Genomic DNA, 23,008 nt, shown 5'->3' on the forward strand with positions numbered 1-23,008 from the left:
TGGATGAGTAAGATGTGCTACCTGCCCCTGTAGGGCTCCATGGCAGGTTAGGATGACAAATCCATAAGTAAAAAAATGTGTAAGTAACAAGTGCTCCAGAAGCTACACAGACAGTTACATCATAGAAGCTCAGAGCTGCCAAGGGTGACAGTGGGCCAGAGTGATCCCAGAATCTTTGTAGAAAAGGTGATTTTCAAACCAGGTCTTGAAGGACAGGTCAGAAATGGTTAGATGAAGAAGCTCCAAGTTAACAGGTAGCTTGCCTCTTGGATGCACATTTGTTTTTGGGCCCACTACAAGCAAGAGTATACAATGTTGATGTAAAAACACAATATGGTGTCTCAACTTCATTTATGAGTGTTCTCTTTTCACCCCTTTGCAAACACCACGCTGTTGTGAATTATTTACATAAAAATACAATACGGTCATTTCCAGAGGAATAAAACAAAGCTCTAAACAATATATTTTCTTCTCCCAGTTGGATCTTTCTGCCAATTTCATATCCTCCCCCATGTAGAAAGATGGCATTTCTCTACCAAAGGTAGCCCTAGGCTTGCAATCTTAGAAAAAAGTAGAATCTTATCAGCTGTCATAGCCTCTTACTTCCTCCATCTCACCCTGCCTCCATGGCCCCCAACACTTGCTGCCAGATTCAGCATGCCCCAGGAGAGCCACCACGTTTTCATTTGCCAAAAGGAAACTGTAGTCACTGTGACCCTTCTTCTAGCTACTAGACTCTATGCTGCATTGACAAATGTTAGTCTCATTTGCCTACAAAGCACTTCTTGACTATGTTCTTTCCTTTCCATCTCACTGTTCTTCCCTACTTCTGGATGTTTCCAATATACAGCATAAGATCCGTCCTTCCTACTTGTGCTCCCTGATTCTATCTTTTCCCCTCCAACCACTCCCAGTGGCAGTACAAGTCATCACCTACCTACTGCTTTGCCTTATTCTGCATGTGTCAGAGTCCTCCATGACTCCCACACACTTTGAACCAAGCTCAAGTCTTTAGCGTCCTCCATTGCCCTTTACCACATTGAATCCTCTTTTCAGTTTTTTACTATTTCATCTCTCCATCTGTCATTCCATCCATTTACTCATTCATCCACATACCTATACATCTATCTGTATATTCATCCTTCCAGCCATTCACTGTGCACTTGTCATGTGTTGGGCACTACGTCCATCATAGGAGATACAACAGTGAGCAAAAAGAGGCCTAGACCCTGCCCCCCATGAAACTGGTAGCCTAGTAAGGAAAAGATGCAGTAATTTAATAATCACCCTAAGGATGTTTTTACCAAAATAGCCATTTATCCCTATGAAACTGACCCAAGAGAATGCTGGCAAAGAGTATTGTATCAGACACTCAGAGCCATTGTTTTGCTCTCCTCGCTTTTCCTGGCTCGTTCCTTGGCTAGGCTAGGGTTCCCTCATGCTTTGGTATTCCCACTAACATCACCTCCCCAGTGAGGCCATCCTGATAATCCTATGGAAGCAGCAACCCAGAAACTGCTTATTCTTCCCTGCCCTGTTTTATTTTCTTCATAGCCACTGGTCTCTGTTGTATTTGTCATTCACCTACTTACTGTAGGTCTTATATACAGTGTAAACTCCAAGAGGATAGGTGCCTCACCTGTATGCTTCACAGCTGTCTCCAGAGCACCCAGAGGAGCCCCACACATAGAAGGAGCTTCCTAACCATTTGATGAAAGAATGAATACAACTCAATACTTCATGGATCATCGTAACTACACCCTCTCAATCAGACCCTGCTTATATTCAGTGACTGTGCCAGAAGTAAATCCCCGACATAGATTAATTCTGGAAAACTGCTCAAATATGAAAAAGCAAGTTCTAACTGTTCACTTCTTTGAGAGCTGATGCATCTACAAACAAAAGGAGAAATGTGGGCACGAAGAACTCATATCACCACCTAATTATGGTGACTACATTTTTTACCAAGGTAAGTTATAGAATATCTCTCCCACATGGGGTCATGGGGGAGACTGCACTGGAAGGTGGCCACTTGGGGCAATGAACTTTAGTTGCTACCCCATTAAGTCTTCTTGTTGCATGGAGGCAACTTAAAAAGCATCCTTTGGACAATCTGGTCACTCAAAAAAACCAAATATACTTTAAGTAGGTAGGCAAATAAATAAATAACTAAAGCCTGCCATCTGTCATCAGTAACAGTGCAACACAGTGCAGACCAATCACTGGCTACAAACTGCACTGCTTAACGTCTAGCTGGTTAACCCAACAGATGTCAACTGATAGGGTCAGAGTAAGAGAACCTCTTATGAAACGGGAGAAGGGCAAGCGACAGGATTACACACTTCTATATATGTTTTGCAATGGCCAGTATATTTATTTTGCATTATTTATATCAGTCCTTAGTCCTTCAAGGATCTGAAGCAGCTTTATAAACAGAGTGTGGTCAACAAAATAATAAAGTAGACACTGGGGTACAGAGACATGAATAAGCACAGAGAACCAGAACTAAACAAGGCTGGTGGTTAGAAGGTGAAAGAGATGATTCAGGGCAGTCACAAGTCTCTGAGGTACCCAGCCATCAAGCTGAAATAAGAGGTATGCTCTATCATGGTTATTATTAAGTATCAGATAAGAGAAATATTGCCAGTGCCTCAAAGGAAGGAAAAGATTCTTTAATGAAGGTGTTAGAGGACAGGCTTTCCAATCAGACTCCTGGGTCCCTCACTCACTAGTTTGGTGACCAAAGGCAAGTTACTCAGCCTCTCTGAACCCATGTGGAAGGGCCGCCACGGTGCCCACAAAGTGCTTAGCACAGTGCCCACTGATCGTCTTTTTTTTTTTTTTTTGGTACCACCATCACATCTGTATAATGTAAACACCCCACAGTGAAGGCATCCCTGTAAGTGGCTAGGGCATGGTTAGTAAAGCGTGAAGATTTTGTCGCTGGAGTTGGAGACGCCTGGGTTTCAGCTCTGCCACTCATAAGCTATGTCACCTTAGAAAGTGACAACATCTCTGAAACCTGGATTTTCTCATCTGAAAAATGGGTATGGTAACAGTACTGCATGGTGTTATGAAGATCTAATGAAAAAATCACAGTAATATGCACACAATGGCCGATGTTTCCCGACTGCTAATAAGCTGCCAGGAACTCAGAGTAAGACTTCATGTGTGTTATCTCACACAAAAATGCCATAGAGGTAGTTATTACTCATCTCTGAGAGATCAGGGCACCCTAAAAGATAATGGACATCAAGTATTTATCACACCCCTGAGATGCCCACACTGTGACAAACGTAACCTCACCGAGACGCTGTGAGAGACAAAAGCTGTCGCCTCAGGTCTCCCGTCTGAGAATCTAAATAAAGACACTCTGGAAGGAAGAAGCTTGGTCCCCAGAAGGGAAGCAGTGCTATCTTGTGTAAGAGGAGAAGTGAAAAGTGACAGCAGTGCAGAAGAACTAAGAGACCTCCCCCAGAGAGGCAGGATGTGCTATGGGGAGAGACCGGGGGCTTGATGAACAGGAGCCTTCAGTTAGAGGCTCCTGGAGGCATTCACTACGCATCTCTGGTGCCTAGGGTTGTCTGCATTTGGAGAAACCAGGGCCCTGGACAGTTCATCCCTGCTTGTTAAACCTCTTTCTGTGATACTGTGTTTGGAGGACTTGGGAAGGGAAAGGGGACACCCCCCCTCCACCCCTTCAAGACTGTTTCCCCAGATCAAGTGGAATCTCAGACCACAGCAGGTGGGTACTCTGGCCTCCCAGATCTCAGGCTCTCAAAGCAGGGTCTTTTCCACAAGCTACTCATCCACTTTCCTCCCTGAACCAATGAATCACCCCTTTCTCCAATTAAGAGCCAGTAGTCAAGTAGAGATCGTTTTGTTTTCCAAAGGTCTCACTGCACCCCATCCTAGTCATTCAAAATTCATCTGGCCTAAAGCAGGCAACCTTACATGGTGGTAAGTGAAGTCCAAACAGAGGATGTCCCTGTGGAGTGTGAGGAGGGGGGAGACTGAAGGGAAATGAGAGAACTTTCTGGACTGAAGGAAATACCCTGATTAGGCTGGTGGTAGACAGAAAAACAACAATAATAAAACCTGGAACCAGTGACCATGTGTTACCTCCCATGGCAAAGGGAACAAAGCTGCTGACCTTAAAAGAGTGATATTATCTTAGGGGATAATCAGGGGAGGCAATATGATTGCAAGGGTCCTTAAAAGTGGAAGATGATGGAAGAGCTCAGAGGGGGACCATTTGAGAAGGACTCAAGCCACTGCACGCTGGGAAGATGGAGCAAGACGCCTTGACCCAAAGAACACAGGCGGCCTCTATTGGAAAAGGAGGGGAAACAGATTCTCCCCCTGGAGACTCGAGAAAGGAATACAGCCCGGCCAACACCTGGATTTCAGCCTAGTTAAGACTCAGATAAACAGCCACAACAACAACAAAACACAAAAAAACAAAAACAAAAACAAAAACAAAAAAAGACTCAGATCAAACTTGTAGGATAAAAAAATCTGGTTGTTTTAAGTCACTGCGTTTGTAGTAATTTGTTACAGCAGCCATAGAAGACAAACATGGATATAAACATTTGTCAAACCTGATCAAACTGTACACTTAAAATCTATGCATTTTTTAGTATATGAATTGTGTCACAATGAAAAGGGAGAGGGGAAAAGATCAGCTTTATTTCCAGAAAGCTAGAGAACTATGTAAAGTTGTCCAGAGAAGGGACCTCTCCGCCAGCAGAGGGATCTGTGTTGCTGTCCTCAAGGCTAACCTTTCATCACTCTCCATGTATCTCCAAAACACATGTGGTTTTAAAGCCCCTTCCATACAAGTGGTCTTGTCAGCATCTTAGGAGACTGCCAAGATAGATATTATCGTTCATAAATTTGTCCTATTATAGATCATACAGCTGGGTTGGGAGAGGTCCCATGCTCCCTGTTCCCTCCACTCTTTTCTATCATCCTGCCTTTTTAAGGAACCCCTGGAGGACCAGCACCAGTGGTTGGATGGGGAACTCAAAGGAAACGAAGGTTGGTTTGGGGGCAGACACACAGCATCAACCCTCAACATTAGAGACAACAGGTCTGCTTGGCTTGGCTTTAAGGAAGGAAGTCAGGGGTCGGAGCAGGTGAGCAAGTGACCACTGACAGTGGCCCCCTCCACGGGGGCTCTGGAGGGCAGTGGTGGGAGGGGACCTAGGTGTGGCTGTTGCAAGCCAAGTTGAAAAACAAGAACCACAAAAAAGGAAATACAGATCATGAAATGTTAAAGTGAGAAGCACTCTAGTCCAGCAGTTTCCAATGTTGTTCTCAGCAGAGAAACTCATTCTTCCTCCCTCCCCAAACACCACCTTACAGAAAGACCCTATGTTTAAGAGACACACAGAACAGTTCAGCTGCAGGAAGGACCATCTTTCTGTCACCAGAACGCCTCTTTGGAATAACAGGGCAACAAAGAACATTGTTTAGAAACTACCACTTTAGTCCAGCCCTCCAGATTTTATTAAGGAGGAAACTGAGGCCTATAGCAGGGGAATGGACTTGCCAAGGCCATATGGAATCTTTGTCTCCGACTGTCCAAGCCACTCACTTTTGACCATGCTGGGTTATGGATGGTTGACACAGTGGCCTGAGGGCATGTTCTTGACCTGGGTAACTGTCAAGTGGACACAGTTTGCCCTCCTTGGGCTGCTTTAAGCTGCAGAGAGATTCAGGAGCTGAGGTCTTGGTTTAAAATAATAATGAAAACATCCTTTCAGATCACTCAAAAATAATAAGGTATTGCTTGATTAGCCTGATAGCCACTCACTATAGCCATTCAAGTCCTTGCAAAGAAACAGAGCACGGTTCATGATGAGCCCATCTGGCTTCTGAAATAAGAGGCCCCCTGAAGTGAGAGACTAGCAGACAGTGGCAACTATTCTAGTAACAGGCAGGCAGTGTGTGGGAGGGGGTGGCTGGATACTCCTTTCTTCAGGTGCAAGAGGTCACAGCCTCAATCACACCACAGGCAAGGGGTCCCAGGAGAAGAATAGGAGACAGAGGCCTGCCCCGTGCACAGTGCACACACAGGGAAGGTAAGCAAATGAGCACCTTATTGAAAAGCCGTCTTCCCCAGGGTTCAGAGACTGGAGGGCAAAGACAGACTCTGCACCCCAGAACACAGAGCCAGCCAGCCCGCACCTACAGGAGCACAAGGCCTTTCTGAAGGGAGAAGCCCTTTATAGGCATCTTAACTACAAGAATGGGGAGTGGCAGGAAATGGAGGTAGATGTGATCCAGGATGGAGTAGGACAGGAGCAGGGGCGGTCTAGGGGCAGGAGTCCACAGCGCTACCAGGACAGCTTTGGGACTTTGATTCTGCCCCATAGGAAAGCATTTCCATGCTGAGGCTGGCCCACCTTCTAGGCGCCTTTGTGCTGGGCCTGGAGGGATTCCAGAGAATGAGCCTTTCCATTTCACTGCCTAGTATGACATGACCCAACCACTACAGCCTATGACATTCACTGTGGTCACTTATCTGCTGCAAAATGAATTCAGTCCTCAGACCGAGTCCAAGAATTTGAAAAATGTGACTGCCAAACAGTGCTCAATGCTTGAACTTTCATGGGCTGAGGGGAATTGTTCCCTGGAATCTGATTTTTCTCTTTTCACTCTGCCCCTGAAACATAAGGACCTCAGACTTGGCCCTGGTAGCTTCTGGGACCTGAGGGGACCTCCAACCAGACCTTTCCGGCTTGAACAGATACTCTGCAGGTGTCAACAGGACAGCAATGGCTACCAAGGCTACCAATGGCTACCTATGGGGTTCTCTTCCGGTACCTGTGGTTAACTGAGCATTCACCATTGCCCGGGGACCCTCTTTCTATAAATCTTATTACAGGGAATGGTCACTGAACACTTCCTATTTTCCAGGAGCTGCCTAAATGCTTTATAGATACTATCTCATTTAATCCGTAGACCTACTCCATGTGGTGTGTATTATTATTAACCTCGCTTTCCAGACAAGGAAACTGAGGTTTAAAGAGGTTAAATAACTTGCCAAGTCACACAGCTAGGAAATGGTGGCAGTGCCCTAGGACTCAGGCCCCACTTGTCTGTAGCATCGGCCCATGCTCGAGACTGCTGTGCTTTGTTAAACACCTCTCACCTGAGCAAGAGTTTGTCGACCTCTAAACACCTCCTGGCTTTTTATAATCCACCCCCCACCACCCAAAGTCTCTCAGCTGCACAAACACAGACTATTCTCACAGTAAAGAATAGCTGTGATAGGTACACATGTGAATGCCCCAACTTTCCTGTGAGGCCTGATGCACTTGTTACTTGTTAAGATGGGCTCTCAAACGAACCCCTTTCTGCTAGTTGAAGATTTGCCAGGGTTAGGGGTTACATGTTAACAAAACCATTGTCACACAGTGGCGGGTAGAGATCTTGAGTCCTTTACTTAGAAACCAAGGACGACAATCAAAACCTAAGATCATGAACCATGAACTAGGTGATAAAGCACACGTGGTTAGGCACAGCTGCTTGGAGAACTGGAAGTCTGGAAACCTAAATTTTAGCCTTCGCTCCTCACGAACCAGCCACGTGATCCTGGGCAATTTACTTAATAGCGTTTATGCCCTCGGTTCCTTATCTGAAAAAAAGGAGACTCTTACCACCTGCCTTGTATGCATCACATAGAAGCTAGGGCCCCATCAAGGTTGCAGTTATGAAACATTATGTGTGAAAAACACTTTGCTATGGGAACCTATTCAAATGTAAGGTGCTGCTGTTATCTATCACTCCCCCTTTCAAAGGAAAGGTATGTAATGTCCAAAAAATGTCCAGTGATAAACAATTTTGGCTTGATACTAGCAGGTCAAAATGATCTCTGAATGGACGGCAAAAACAGTGAATAGCAGTTCTCAGCAACTGTCACAATAAAGGAAGTTAAAAAAAATCCAGCTGGAATTCCACTATAGAAGTTATTCAGATTCCCTTAGACATAAAACTAAACAATTTTGCTTCCATTTCTCAGAGTTCAAGGTAATCAAAGGCAGAATACAAGCTTGGGGTCAGAACCTCCTCGCAGATGGCCCCTAAACATTCAATATGGACTATTTTCCATCACTGTTTTTTACCATTCTTTACTTCAGGAAAAGTATGATATAATAAAAGAGTCTAATAATTAACATTAGGCATTAAGAATCAAACACTCCCTTGGTATAGATTATCACTCTAAGGAGGAAATTTTTTGGCAAGGTTTGATAGGTTTAACCAGTAAACATCTGGAACATTCAGCTCACCAAGCTCTGTGAGGATGTCTTTAGCTTCAGTGAGTTCACCGGTAATATAAATGTCAGAGCACAAAAGAAAGAAGTGATGAAGCAAACCAAGTCTAGGTTAGAAAGATGCCCATATTTCAAGTTCTTTTTTCTGAAAGAAAGTTCTCTAATGGGATCCCTGGGTGGCGCAGCAGTTTGGCGCCTGCATTTGGCCCAGGGCGCGATCCTGGAGACTCGGGATCGAATCCCACGTCTGGCTCCCGGTGCATGGAGCCTGCTTCTCCCTCTGCCTATGTCTCTGCCTCTCTCTCTCTCTCTCTGTGACTATCATAAATTAAAAAAAAAAAAAAAAGTTCTCTAATGCTTGAGAGAAGAGATGGAGGGCAAGGTGATCCTCACTCAAATTAGTCTGGTCACTGAGCTCCAAGTTAGGGCTTGAGCTCCAATGTCAAGGCCAAGGCAGTGGCTCTTCATGACTCTTTTCAGGGTGAATTAATTCCAGTTTTAGCAAGCAGTAAAGTCCAACTTCTATAAATGTTCTATAAGAACCATTTTTCTACTAGGATGGAAAGTTTAATACCTCTCCTTTTTTATCTCTCAGCACCCATAGGAATCAGCACCAGTGGAGAAAGCCTGCCCTATTTGGTAAGCAGTCTGGTTCCTCCTCCTTGTGGTTCAAAACACTAAGTTTCTCACATATGCATCAACAACAACCACCAACAAACTAAATTTCCTAAAAAGACTTTTTAAAGGTTTTATCTCACAAAGTCCCTATATGTGTAGGTAAACTATAAGTAAACATCTCCAGCAATTTTTAACAATAAAATCAGATTTTAGAAAGACAGGTTAGACATCCTTCTAGAGGACTCTGGATCTCTGACCCAGAGATAAGACATTAAGGAGATGACAAATTTTCTCTGGGTTCAATTCTCAAACCTCCTTATGAGTGCCTGAAGCCAGCATCCTTTGTTGGTGCATACTGGCAGCTGTTTCTTCCAGTCAAAGGTGGAAGAGAAAAATAGAAAGCTTCCAGAGAATGAAGATGACTAGTGTCGCAGGGGACTACAGTAGGGACCCTCCTTGGTAATCTTCCTCAAGTGCTAGAAGGCACTGTGGTTGCTCTTCATGTCAGCATGAGGCTTATAAAAAGGAAAGGTGGTCTACAGCAAACAAGACTTTGATCAGACCTCAAGAAGCACTTTTGTTAAAGTACTCAGGGAGCTTTTAGAATCTCAGTCCATGGACATCCACTCAACTAAAGAAGAAGCTGTAGAACAACCTCAAGTGCATGTCTGTGGCTGCAGGAGGTGCCTCTGAGGGTGCCCTCCAGAGCTGATTCTATGATTCAATGAAAAGTAACTTCTGGCAGTTAGGGTGAAACTCTGAGGTCCCAAGTCGCCTGCCCACAGTCTTGCTAGGGGGTACACAGAAAGCCTTCTCAGTGAGTCTCAACCTGCACAAGGCCTGAGAAGAGGTGTATGGAAGACTCTATCACCAAAAATTTCGATCATGCATCCACATAAGAGGGCACGGGGGCTGAGGCTGAGTTTGCCTGTTCCTTCCCACTTCACGTGGGGGTTCAGTCTGTGCCACCAAGAAAGAGAACTAACCCAGAAGTTGGAGGGGAAGAACTTCAATCTTGGTCTTATTTCCATCCTGTGTACTCAGGGCAATTCATCAACATGGACTTTTCCTGCCCGCACAGTTACGAGGTTCTACAGGGCATCCAACTTGAGCTCTGCATTGATGTCAAGAACAATCCTTTGCACACCCATTTCCTGTGTTTGCACAGACAGCAGCAAGGGCACAGAGGAAGGGCTCTATATCCTGCAGACTTAGCAAGGTGGAAGTGGATGGGCAGGGAGCACTGAGGAGCTGGGTGGGTGTGTGTGGATGGGCCATTTATTACCTTGCAGCCTCCCTTTCCTCACCTGTAATGGGGGGACCTGTAATGGGGGGGGGGGAGAGGATATGCACCACCCAGGAGGCCTGTTGGATGGAGTAAAGGAGGGAACATGGGGGAAAGCCTAGTAGAGGCCTGGCACCTCAGAGGTTTTTTATACCAGTCACTTTCCCTTCCCTGCTCTCAGCAAGCATATGACAAATCCACTCGACCATAAAATCCAAAGAAAAATAAATATACTCTGGCCTGCCAGGGGCAAGGACACTGGCTGGCAAATAGCAAAACATCAACCAAAGCAAGTGCCTTCCTGATGGAGGTCCCACAGTCACCCTCAGTCCTCTGCTCAATTCCACCAACTCTCAGGTGACAGCCTACCTAACCCCTGCTCCCCGTGGACTGAAAGGAAAAGTTCCAGGACCTGTATCTCCCAACCCCACAGACCCACCTCACTATGTACTGGCCTATCAGGTAGCTTCCCTGTGGCTGTAGAGAACATCCCTGGGATCCGACAGTAAGACATACAGACGGCCAAACAAGATGGAGATGATGGGATGAAATTACACAGCACTCATCTGTGTAAGTGCTGCTTAATATATTATGGCTTTGGCATCAGTAACGTGTATGCAAGCGGGTGATGGCCTGAGCCAACTTGGTGCCCTTTAGAAGCACTGACTAGGAGTTGGCAGTCAGGTTGCCTGACGACAAGCGTATTACTGGGGTCTAGCCATCATTCCATTCCTGCTCCCCCTATCGCTATGCTTCCACCTCCTTGGCCTCCTTCAGCTCTGGCCAGTGTCCAAGCTCATGCCAGCCTGTCTGTCTGAACACTTTTGCCCTCTGCTCTTCACATGGCTGGTTCCTTTCTCATCTGTTAGGTTTGGGCTCAAATGGCACCACCTCAGAGAAGCCTTTCCTGATCATACTAAGTGGGTTCTCCTTGACACTCTGTACCCGGTTGTTTCCTTCCTCATGCTTCTTCCCAGGGTGTTGTTTATCTAACTGGCTTACTGGCCATCTCTCCCACCTGGCTGTAAGCTCCTAGAGGGCAGGACCCAGATTGATCTCATCCCTGACTGTATCATGGTCAATTCATACAATGCCTGGCACCCACCAGGTGCTCAAGAAGTGTTTGCTCTTTTGATGAATGCACAGTAATCCTGAAGGAGGTTTATTTCCAAAAACCTTAAATTGAATTGAGATGAGCATCATGGCAGCTAAAGTTTAACTCAATAACCCAAAGATCCCCCTCTGTGAAAGCCCAAAGTCCTACCAAATGAAGAAAATGAAACATGCCAAGGACCAGGTGAAGGTGGCTGATGTGGCCTTCTCACCTCTCACAGGCTTATCGGGTTTGTACACATGCCTCTGTGATGGGCTCAGGCTGGCCGGAGATCCGTAATCCATCTAGTTAACTGTTAACTACTCTGGCCCCATTGACACCTGCATTATTAACTATGGAGCAGGAAGGACAATCATTTGTGAGCCTCAGAACGTGGCTCACTCCTAGACATGATAACTACCCAGGCTCTGGGCTGAACAGTTTGTGGGCTTATGTTGCAAGGAGGCTAATAAAAACACATTTCTCAAACACCGTATGGTGAAGGCAACTGAAATACATCCTTCTCAAATGCAATACACTTCCCCCCGCCAGGCCTGAATGCAAAGTCAAACAAGTGACTTGAAGGTGTTAGATGGTTTACAGGACTACCCTAGTCCGTGTCTTGGCCACCTTGATGGATAGTTTAAAACCCAGACATAGGATAGTGATAGAAACATCAAGAGTGCCTCTGCCAGCCTCAAAAAGGAACTTAGGGGACCCTTAGGAAATTTAAGTGGGTATAGATTTCTCAGTGCAAAGAAGGGTCACAGCAGAAGTCCCAAAGCCAGTTGTGAATGTCAGTTAGGTTGTGAGGCCCAGGCTACACACTTGTGTACGAGGTGTCTTTCACATCCCCATGTCAGGATTCAAAATGCTGGTAGTTTCTAATGAGAAAATATTTTCAACCATGAAGTTAACTCTGCTGGAAGAGCTCCAAAGGGAAAGTCCCTCCAGTTACTCAGAGGGAAAAAAAAATTACCTTCTTGGTCTGGAATCTGGGGATATTTTATGCAGATGTCTCTAACAGAAGTTAATAAGGGGAAGTCAGCTTGCCTTTGATTATTCAAACAGGCTACTGCTATTAAAAGTTGCACAACTCTTGGGCAAGGCAGGGGTGGGTTTGGGCTTTTTTTTTTTTTTTTTTAAGCCTATCCTCATGGGAGCTATTTATTCTTTTCTAAGAACATTTCATTAAAAAAAAAAAAAAAAAAAAAATAAAAAAAAAAAAAAAAAAAAAAAAAAAAAAAAAAAAAGAACATTTCATTAAAACTTCCCTACTCACATCTTTTCAATACCTCTGCTCTGGTGGGAAGGTGGACGGTAACGCAAGCCCATCTCAGAAGGCTTTGTGGTGGGCACTCCTGGGGGCTGCCACAGAGGACTTCTCAGAATGGCAGTTCCACTTCCCTGCTGAGAAATGGGTGGAGGAGCCACCACCCCTCTTTTTTGGTGCAGGCTGAATAATTTCAACCTGCAGGTAACAGAAACTGCCCAAGCTCCAGGAATGATCACTGTGGGACAAACACATTCTCTTGTGTTCATTTGGTTCTATTTTATAATGTGCTATGTGAGACAGGAGACATCAACCCACCCAGGCAAGAACACACAGGAGAATGTAGGGATAATACAAACAGCCCTCCTCCTTTGGGGCATAGCCACTGTTCTTATGGAATCCACGGGGTGGGGGGCAATCCAGTAGGGAAGAAGAGTAAGCTTCCATTGGGTGAGATTAAAGACTTCTGGGATTGGTCCCTATAATGGAAGGGGTGAGTAATTAAAAAAAAATCATGGGAAAAGAAATAGGGGAGGGTGAACATAATATACCTTAGCAGAAACTCTTCTGATGTCCTGGAGCTACACAATGGAGAGCTCCTGGGATGAGGGGAGCTGTTGGGGGAGGGGGAAATATTCTGTTTCCGGAGACAGCTCCAAGAATCATGAGTAGGTGTGAGAAACAAGGAAGCTTATAGATTAAAAAAAAGAAAGAAAGAAAGAAAGAAAGAAAAGGGGGGGGGAAGGAAGGAGTCAGGGAAGGGGGGAGTGAGATCTCTGAGAGACAGGAGAATGAAAGAACACCATGGCAACAAGTCCGTCCACCTACCCCGGCCGCCCACCCACAGCCAGATTCTTTGCTGACGCACTTGAGAACAAGCTGGTTCCTACCAGCTCAGGAAGGTGAGCAAACCCAGAGAGCTCATTAAATCCCTTCTCAGCGACTCTTGTCTGCCTGCAGATAGTGAGCAAGGAGGATATAAATAGAAGTTATATAACATCTCTTTGTTGATTCCTGTGCTTACCAAAAAAATGCAGCATGACCTTGTTTTTTTCTGAAGCATTTTCCTCGGCCTACTGGTTGAGGACTTTAATCAAGTTAGGGATCATCTTAAAGTTTAAACAGGATATAGATTTCCAAGTTAAGGGTGCTCAGGACAACCAGCCAAGCTTGGAACCTTCAGGGTTAGGTCTTGCTCAGGTATACAAAAATATTCAATAGTTGTAAAAAAAAAAAAAATCTTAAGGAATTGTATAGCTTCTCAGAACACTTCTGGATGATGCTAAAGGTAATATTAATTTCCAAGAGCCAAGAACCATTAATAAAATGGGTTCTTCGGTATTCTAAAGATCAGAACATTTTAAAAAATGTATTTATATATATATATAAATATATATATTTATATATTTAAAGCTAACTGATGGCTTCTAAATGCCTCCAGGCATAATCAGCACTCCTTTTCTCTCTTAAAAGGCAAGACATTAAGAGTGGAATGGACTAAAAAGGCCTCCTCCTCAGAGAGGCCTTCAAAAGTGAGCAATGCAGGGAGACACAAATGTGCCCTGAAATCCATCCCAATCTGGCCAGCTCTCCAGTGCCTGCTGGGGTTTCTGAGCAGACTCCCCCTTTTGGTGTCTAGGCATGGAGGAATTTAACAGGAGAGCGTGCTTGCAGGATGCACTGCAGACTCTGATACCTCTAACCTGTTGATGCCACAAAACTCTTTTAGAAGCTGTTGCCATGGGAACTTGTCTCTCTCAGGCATTTGTCAAGAAATGTCACAGGTGCTAGAGAATTCAATGCCCTTGGTCTCAGTGAGCTTTCTCTGAGTCTCAGAGTGTGTGGAGGACTTTCAAACCTGTGACACAAGGGTTTTGAACACAAATGTCTTCGAAGGACAGGGGTTCATCACCTCAGGCATGGGGTGGGGCGTGGTTGTGCTCTGAGAGCCTAAGAGTATATACAGGCCCTGCTAAGCATTTAAATTCTATACATAGTGTTTTCAATGCATCACATCAGCTAAACAAAGACCCTGTAGGGATCTAAGTAAGTAGCTCAGACAGTGACCCCAGCAAGAGATCCTGTGGCTGTCATCCCTACTAGGCGATTTCCTTTCTTTCAGAACTGGTGGGTGGGCAACAACACAGTTATGCATAAATTCAGGCAGGACACAATTCTACATCCCTGCTGAGCCCCTAGTCCAGGGACAGTCACTGAAATGCCTCAGCCCACCTCTCAACCCAATTCCATTAGTCTCCTGCCTTCTCCTCTTGTAAATTCCTGCCAGAAAAACAGACTCTACCTTCTACAATATGAACAGTGCAGATCTGGTAGGAACCAACACATCTCCATGTCCCGACGCAGCAATGTTGCCAGGTAACAAATGTAGAAATATACTCAGAAAACTGTATGTGACAATATACAACCTCCGCGCTGCAGCTGATAACCGAGGGAGTGTTAAAACACCATGTTCTCTTAACACTTGGGCTTTTGGTGTGAAAATAAAATTAAACGGGATACTTCCTCTTGTAAATATAAGACAGGCATACAACTCACACATGCATCCACTAATTGGAAATAGTAGAGGGGTTTGCGACAGCCATCTGCAATGCACCCTGGCTTTCACTCCCCACTCTCCCCGCCAACACGAATTCCAGAAAACTCAAAGAAACATAACTGAGCAAGAGCTCTTCTTATGTCAGGGAGTTCACCTCTGACCAGAGAAAGCTGCCCAATAAAAGACACCATTGGAAACCAAGGAAAAGCTGATACATTATCATAAAACTCATCATGCTTCCATTGTGTAGATTGGTAAGATGACTTCGAAAATTCATGATATAACCAAGCAGTGATTTCTTGCCTCTTAGGTAAAATAACCAATGCTTCCTAGACCCCGCCCCAACAGACAGACACTGCTTGCCAGTGTGAGTAGCCCCTCAGTGAAAATGGAGCACTGAGTATCTCCCTGGCATTGGGCCCATGCAACTTCAAGGCTTTCTATCATGGTGGAAGAGTTGAGAGATGTTTGAGAGGCAGACTTGGGTTCAAATATCAGCTTTGCCAACTGGGTGACTTTGGATAAGAGCTCTGGCCCTTTGGAGACTCACTTTTGTCTTCTGTAACTGGAGCTATCTGACCCAGCCCCAATAAAGTACATAATAGCAGCATGTACAACTCCTGCCCTAGAAGGGGCACTCTTCCTTTTTCTTTCTCCCAAAATAAGTATTCTTCAACCACCGAAGACTCACATATGGGGGGAATCCAGTGCAGTGAGCTTCTTGGTGCAAAATGAATAAAAGCTGAAATCTAAATAATCCTCATGCTATGCCACAGTGCATACGCTTCCTCTGATGCAAGTAAAAAAACAAAAATTGTTAATAATGTCATCTAACCTTTCATAGAAGCCCTAATTAAATGAGCCATCTCTGTCTCCACAGAGAGGAAGTTATGCAAGAAGAGTTTCCTCATCGTTAACTTTCATAGACCTGGGAACTTGGAACTTATTAGAGGTGAAGCACTAATAGTTTTTATTTGGCAAACAAGAGAGCAAGCCTAAAAGAGAAAGACTTCCACGGTTTCCTTCTCTGTCCTTCACAAAGCACAGACACAACCACACAAACTATCTTCTGAAGGCATAGCACCCTCCACAAAGAGTTCATCCACCAAAAGGCCAACCAAGAGTGAAACCACAAATCCTACTTTGCCTGATAAATAGAGGCAAGGTCCTCGAAAGGGGTCCCTTGCCCCTTTCCTTGGTCCCCAGGGAGGGGCTTGTGGACCACATGTGAGCCAGGGAAATTAATGGAGGCTTCTCACATAGGGAGGCAGCAACACAGAGAGCTAAGACCTCAGGCTGTGGCAGGAAATAGACCCAAACACAATTACCAGCTAGCTCGGTGACCCTGAGCAAGTAACTTGACCTCTTAGAGCCTTTATTACCCTTTAGCAAAAAGGGGTCATGGCAGCGCCTACCCACACAGGATCACCCTAAAGAGTGAATGAGATCATACAGAGGAGGTATGTAGCCTCGCTCCTGGAACATGAACATTCAGATTCTGGCCCTCATTATTATAATATACTACTACCTGTAGTTATAAAGAAAAAAACAAACAAACAAACAAACAAACAGATCCTTAGTGTTCCTGGCACCATAAGGATATTTCTCCAAATTCACATTACGTATGTGGACTCAGCTAAACTTAACTTCCTTCCACCCCTAAAGAAGGTGCCCTTTTATAGTTGTTCTAGCCACTAGCCACAAATTTTCACATCCTAATGTTTATATTTAAAAAAAGGATAATAAGGCTAAAGTATCATGGTAGCCACAGAGGGTCAGAATTTACATTCATTCAGTGAACGATGAGAACATTTAATGAGCACCCACCATGGTCCAGGTGCCATGGAATCAGAGAAAGGCTTGATCCTGGAAGAAATTACAGTCCTAGGTGGGTGAGTGGAGAGAAAAAAATGTATAACCAAGAAGTAATCATGAGCAATTACTGTGTATTAAGCAGCATACTGAGCGGAGTGTTTTCCATACATCTCATCTAGTTGTTCTTAGAATGACCCTACAGAGTAGGATTCCCTACACTGATATGTTATGTACAGACAAGTTCCCTTCATCTCACATAGGGACTTTTCTACGGAACTTGAAGGTGAAGACAAACTTGGTTTCTGTTCCCTTGGGTCTTACAATGAACCTTCACTTAAAGAGTAGTAATTGCTATGGTAAATGAATAGCCTGGAAATGGAGACCACTACCTCTGCTCAGGGGATTGAGAAAAAGTTTCCAAAACAGGAGACATTTCAGACAGGGCTTGGGAAGTATTCCAGGCAAAGGGAAACATGGAGCAGAGGCATCTGAGTACACAGAAGGGCCTGGCAAATGAACAGATGCGGCTGCAGGACAATGAATGTGGGGGTGTGGGCAGAGAAACCCAGATAGGGCTAGATCATGCAGGGTGTCACTGGATTTCATCATGGTGGTAATGGATTCCATCATCTGCAGAAGGCTGTTAAGACAGGAAATGAGACGATCGAGCTTCTGCTTGGGAGTACATCACTGACAGCAGTATGCAAGAGAGACATGCCCAGAGGCAGAGAGGCCTTTAAGAGGCTATCCCAGTTATCCAGGTGAGAAACAATCAGGCTCAGAACTCGGACAGCCTCGTGTTGGCAGGCAGTATAACATTGTGGTCAGCAGTTGGAATTCTGAAGCCAGAGTGCCTCATTTCAAATCCCAGCTCCTCCAACCCTAGCTGGGCCCATTTGGCCACATCATTTCACCTCAAGGTGCCAAGTGTCTAGCTCATTACAAGTTCTAACTGAATGCCGACCATTAAACTACTGAGAGGTGGAGTGGCCACAGAATGAGCTCCTGACAAAAAGCAAGAGAGGAAAGATACCAGTGACATCCAGGTATCTACCCTGGGAAACAGGAGGGTTGCTGGTGAGCCCATTGACCAGTGCATGGAATACAAGAGGGCAAATGGGGCAGAGGAGGGAAGGCGACAGGTGCACTTGATGTCATCCTAACCTAGAATTAACACAGGTAGAGATGCCCAAAAGAGATTTAAACAGAAATCTAGAAATCAGCAAAGAGGTGGAGTCAGGAGCTACACTTTTGGGAGTTGTTGGCATAAAATGGTACCTGGAAGCCATGGGAGTAGGTGAGATCACCCAGGGAGTTTGGAGATAAAGAAGACAAACAGGTTGGAGCCCAGGCTCTAACATTTCAGATATTTTAAGGTTAACTATAAATGCCCCGAGGCCAGCAGGAAACCTTTGTAGGAGGTACAGAAATAGCTGAGCACTGGGCCATAAAGAAGTGACTAATTTAAAATGTGGTGGTCTGGGGTAGGATCATCAGAGAGAGCTCACAGATGAAAAACCTGCAATCCCAGGTACCGAGACTCTTGAGCCACATGGACAAATCCCTACAGGAAAGAGCTGCTTTAGTCTGCTTTCCAAATCTGCGTTGAAAGGTGGTAAATGGGTAATAGAATATATCCGAGTAGAGACAGTAAAGGAAAGATCACCTATGGGAGGAAAAAAAAAAGTCTTCTAAAACATAGTCCCACTGTCAATCCCACTGTCCTTGCAAACCACCACCTCCTGAAAAAAAGAAGGGAAAGATAAAGTATGGATCTCTCTTTCCCTGAATTCCTATTTATTAGGTGAGTAAGTGGCCACAATATCTTGGGACTTAGGATATTGGTCATCTGGTGAATATTTACTAAAAGGCCACCATTGTCATACCAGCACAGAACAAGGAGGAAAAGCCATGGTTCTTCCCCTTCAACAGATTAATATTTAGACAGCAAAGATTCAACAAGCACAGGGGTTGGTAAAGATTTCGGTAAAGGGCTAAATGGTAAATATTCTAGGCTTTGCAGGTTATCCTGTCTCTGTTGCAACTATCTAACCCTGCCCTCATAGCATGAAAGCAGCCAGAGATATATTAAAGGAGTAAGCAAGGCTATGTTCCAATAAAACTTTATTTACAAAAGCAGGCTGCAGACTGGATTTGACCTACTGGCCATAGTTTGCCAAGCCCTGGATTAACATATCACAAGCCAAAAGAGGAGAATGAGGTGTCAACCTGGAAGTTCATAAGCAGCATTCCCTACTTAGAAGTCATTAAGGAAAATTAGGAACAGCACAGACCTCTCACTAGACCTGAAGGAAGAGAAAGAAAGAAGGAAAATCTGGGCTCCTTGTGGATTTAATAGGATAAAATGAAATGATGGTTCAATATATAGTCTCTTTTTGAGTCTTCTCAGACATTTTTTCTGCTCTTTGGTCAAATTCTGAAGACCATGGAAAATCCGAGGGTTTCTTTGAAGACACCTCTTAGAAACCAATTCCTCCTTCTAGGTTTTGCATGAAGGAAAGAGATTAACATTCTGCTTCCAAAGATCTCTCCATAACCCTCAGTAAATGCAGTCCTCTAGTGGAAGGCCACAAGAGCAGATACGTGTACCTGCCCACTTCTGCCTAAATTGTTGGCTTTACTATTCAGGAAAAAAAGAAAAATAATACTGTGTCTCCAATTCCTCTAAAACACATCAGCCTGGTGCACACATTTTTCCCTTAGGAGCACACCAATGGGACTATGCTTCTCATATCTAAGTGAGGAGGAGCCACAAACATATGTGCTGACAATCCCTGCAGTCATTTCTTGCTCTGAATTACAAAACTAAGCCAACAGGCCCATGCCTTCTCTTGTGACCACCATCGCTCAGAGAGCTGCCACGACCAGGATTACACTGTGCAAGGGGTCACTTTCCTTTTTCAGGAGGGTCATTCGCGTTTCATGTTCCCAAGAATGGCAACCACCTTTGAATGTTGAGTTTCTATCAAAACTTGAATTTTGAGACCAAAAAACTTAAAAAGATCTTTGTTCAGTGACACACTAGTTTCCTGGGAATGGAAAAGGCTGCTAAGGAGGTATAGTGCATACCATGTGCTGACAAGTGATCAAAGAGATTACTTGGACCAAAAAAAAAAAAGTGGGGGGGGAGGAGGTTGGAAAGGCTGGTCAGGGAGTACTTAAAGCCACAGAGTGACTGGACTGCCCTTTGCTTTCCAATTTACCCAGAATATCTGTCATTATAAGTAACCAGTACCTAAGGTAAGAAAGTGTCCCAACCTTCTGGACCTCCATCATCATTTCAAATATATAGTCAGAGGGACTTAGGTGAACTGAGGATGAACACGAGGTAAAACAGTACCCCCCAGGCCCACTGGATTGTAAACTGCTACATAAAAGCAAAAGCTCAAACATCAGCTTCCTGAGAAGAAACCTATTTTAAAAAATGGAAGTCCATTTTTTAAGAAACATTGATTTATTATTTGAGAGAGAGAGAGAAAGACAGAGCATCAGTGCAAGAATGTGGGGTGGGGCAGGGGCCAAGGGAGAAGGAAACTCCCCACGGAGCGTGGAGTCCAACATGACTTGGGGCTCCATCCCACGAACCTGAGATCATGACCTGAGCCAAAATCAGGAGTCAGGAACTTAACCAACTGAGCCACTCTGGCACCCCTGAAATCCAGTTTTTAAATGAAAAATATTTATTAATAAAGATAATCAGCTAATTCTGAGACGTTTCTACAACCCTGGCAACTGCATGAGGCACCTTCTGTGGGCCACCTTGTCTAACTGTCCCAGGAGCCCTGTGAGAGGGACACTGTCACCATCCTGCTCTCCACTTGGCAACCATGCTGACAGAGGTTAAGGACTCTGCCCCAGGTCCTCAAGAGGGACGTAGCAGACGTCGGGCTCGAACCCAGACCTTCCTCATTCCACACAATCAGTCCCCATGGCAGCAGCTCACAGGTGTGTAGTGTCTACTGGAACAGGCACTTTATCCCCATGCTCCTGTTTTTATCCTCTCACAGCTCCATGAGGAAAGGGCTTAGTTTTCCTCTTATTTTACAGATGAGAAAACTGAGTGAGTTTCAAAGCATCCTGAAAAAGTCCAAGGTCACATCACAGGCCAACGGCAGAGCTGGGATTCCAACACAGGTGCTTCCACTCTAGAAGCCAAGCTCCTTCCCACGTCATAGGCTTCCCTTCTCGGCAGTGTCCCCAAAGTCTCTGACCCTTTGCCACCAACTCTCAAAGGAGGGCCAATGGGCGGCGGTTCAGACCCTTTACAGCTTCAGCTGAAGGGCAGTGTCCAGGGAAGCCTACTGGGGACAGGCCACCTGCTCCTCTCTTATTTCAATGCCAATGGCTCTCAAACCCCCTCACCCTGGGGCAAGGAGGAACAGTCTTCTGACTGCGGCAGGCAATACTAATTTCCCACATGGATAAAACCTGAGGTCAGAAAACACCACTCAGAAATGAGTCATTCCTGACTTCCCTGCCAAAAACAACACCCTTTTACGTAACTTGCTCACACACCAATCTTCTGCTCCTTCTAAGGGTGAGCGCCCTGTGAAACCATGGCTGCTCTTCTTCACAAATTGGCCTTCCATCTCTAGCAAAGGCAAATCAAATTGCTCTTTCTGCCCTCATCTCTCTGTTAACTGGTCAGAGGTAGCTAGACCAACATGCTACTCCAGTGTGCTCTTCTGGTGACTTCTTCTGGAAGGAGTGGGAGATTTCTTATCTGACATTGGCTCTTGGGCTGATTTCTTAGGCCAACCACAAAAAATAAGTGTGTGGTGGGGAAAAGGCCCCAAGGACTAGGATCTCTCTCAGATGAATTTGCAAGCCAGTTTCCTGATGGAGCACTTCTCACATTTTCCATCTCCAGCTGCGTACGTGCAGAAAAGAAAGCCCTTTTTGGGTGTGTCTGTAGGCTAGACTTGGCATAAGAATAGCTGTGGGCAGCCATTTGATACATAAAATTCACTGTGCTTCTGCAACCGGAAGCAATTAGTCCAAAAAAATTTTTTTGTTATGTCTGTCCCCTTAATTTGCTAAGAGGCTCTTGATGGTCATGTCAGCACATATATCCCCGAACATCTGTATTTGCTTTAAAAAAAAAAACAAAACTGAAAACACAGATAATATTCAAAGATATATTTTACTCCTCCTTTTCTCCAGGTAAGGACAGCCTCCACCCTCCTGCAGGGAAGAGGAAGCACAGGGAACTTCCCCCGGGTGCTGGTGGGAACGTCTCAGGAGGAAGGAACACAGAAATTGGCAAGGACTTGAAGGACGGATATGCAAGTGCCGTAAGGCTTGCTGAGCCCGGAGTGTGCCAAAAATTAATTCATAAGCAAATGCTTATTTTATAGTTTCCCACTTGCTACAAAACACTAAGCAGAAAGGAAAGATTCCTTCTGAGGGCTGGCAGGAAGGGGGGTGAAAGAGTGGGGAGAAAAAACAGGGGTTGCTCAAAGAGGAGTTTGATTCTGTGGCTGGGCAACGTGTCACTCCCCCCTTGCAGAGCCCAGGGGCAGTGATACCATCTTGTTCCGGTAAGCAGAGGGTTCGTTGATGATGAAGTCTGAGCTGCTCTGATGGCACTCGGGTAGGAGGAGTTTTGGAGATTAGATCTACCCTCAGGATGGCCAGGGCAGAGAGAGAAGATGCTAGAAAACTTGAGGACACCGTCCCTAGGAGTCCATTATGCCAGCCTGGGAAATATCCTGAATTTGGCTTCCTGTCATTCCAAGGCTTTAGGTGATGATGTCACAGATAACAAGGTTTCAGAATAAGGGAGCAAACTCTCTCCATGAGGGCTGCTAGCAAGTGCTACATGTCTTTATTTTTGGATTCCCATAATTGAATCCTCTAAGGTCTGGGCAATGAAATTCAGAACTTTTAGAGAGCTACAGGCCCCCGTGACTTTATCCTCAGGAATGGGTTGAATATTCACAGATCACCCTGAAGGGGAAGAAGATGAGTTGTCATTTCTGCAAGATGGAACTGAATTTCCAGGGAGAACAAAGCTCCTCTATGGCACACAATGGTGTCTCCCTCTTTTTGAAACTTTAGCACC

General features: G+C 45.0%; 1 protein-coding gene across 13 annotated transcripts in view; it reads right to left on the reverse strand.

Moving 5' to 3' along the window:
• The window catches only part of ITPR1 (inositol 1,4,5-trisphosphate receptor type 1), a 319,171-nt gene that overhangs the window by 72,888 nt on the left and 223,275 nt on the right, over positions 1-23,008 (reverse strand). The gene's annotated exons all lie outside the window — the stretch shown is intronic.

This window comes from Canis aureus, chromosome 19, assembly GCF_053574225.1.
Source record: "Canis aureus isolate CA01 chromosome 19, VMU_Caureus_v.1.0, whole genome shotgun sequence".
In the NCBI taxonomy this organism is placed as follows: Eukaryota; Metazoa; Chordata; class Mammalia; order Carnivora; family Canidae; genus Canis; species Canis aureus.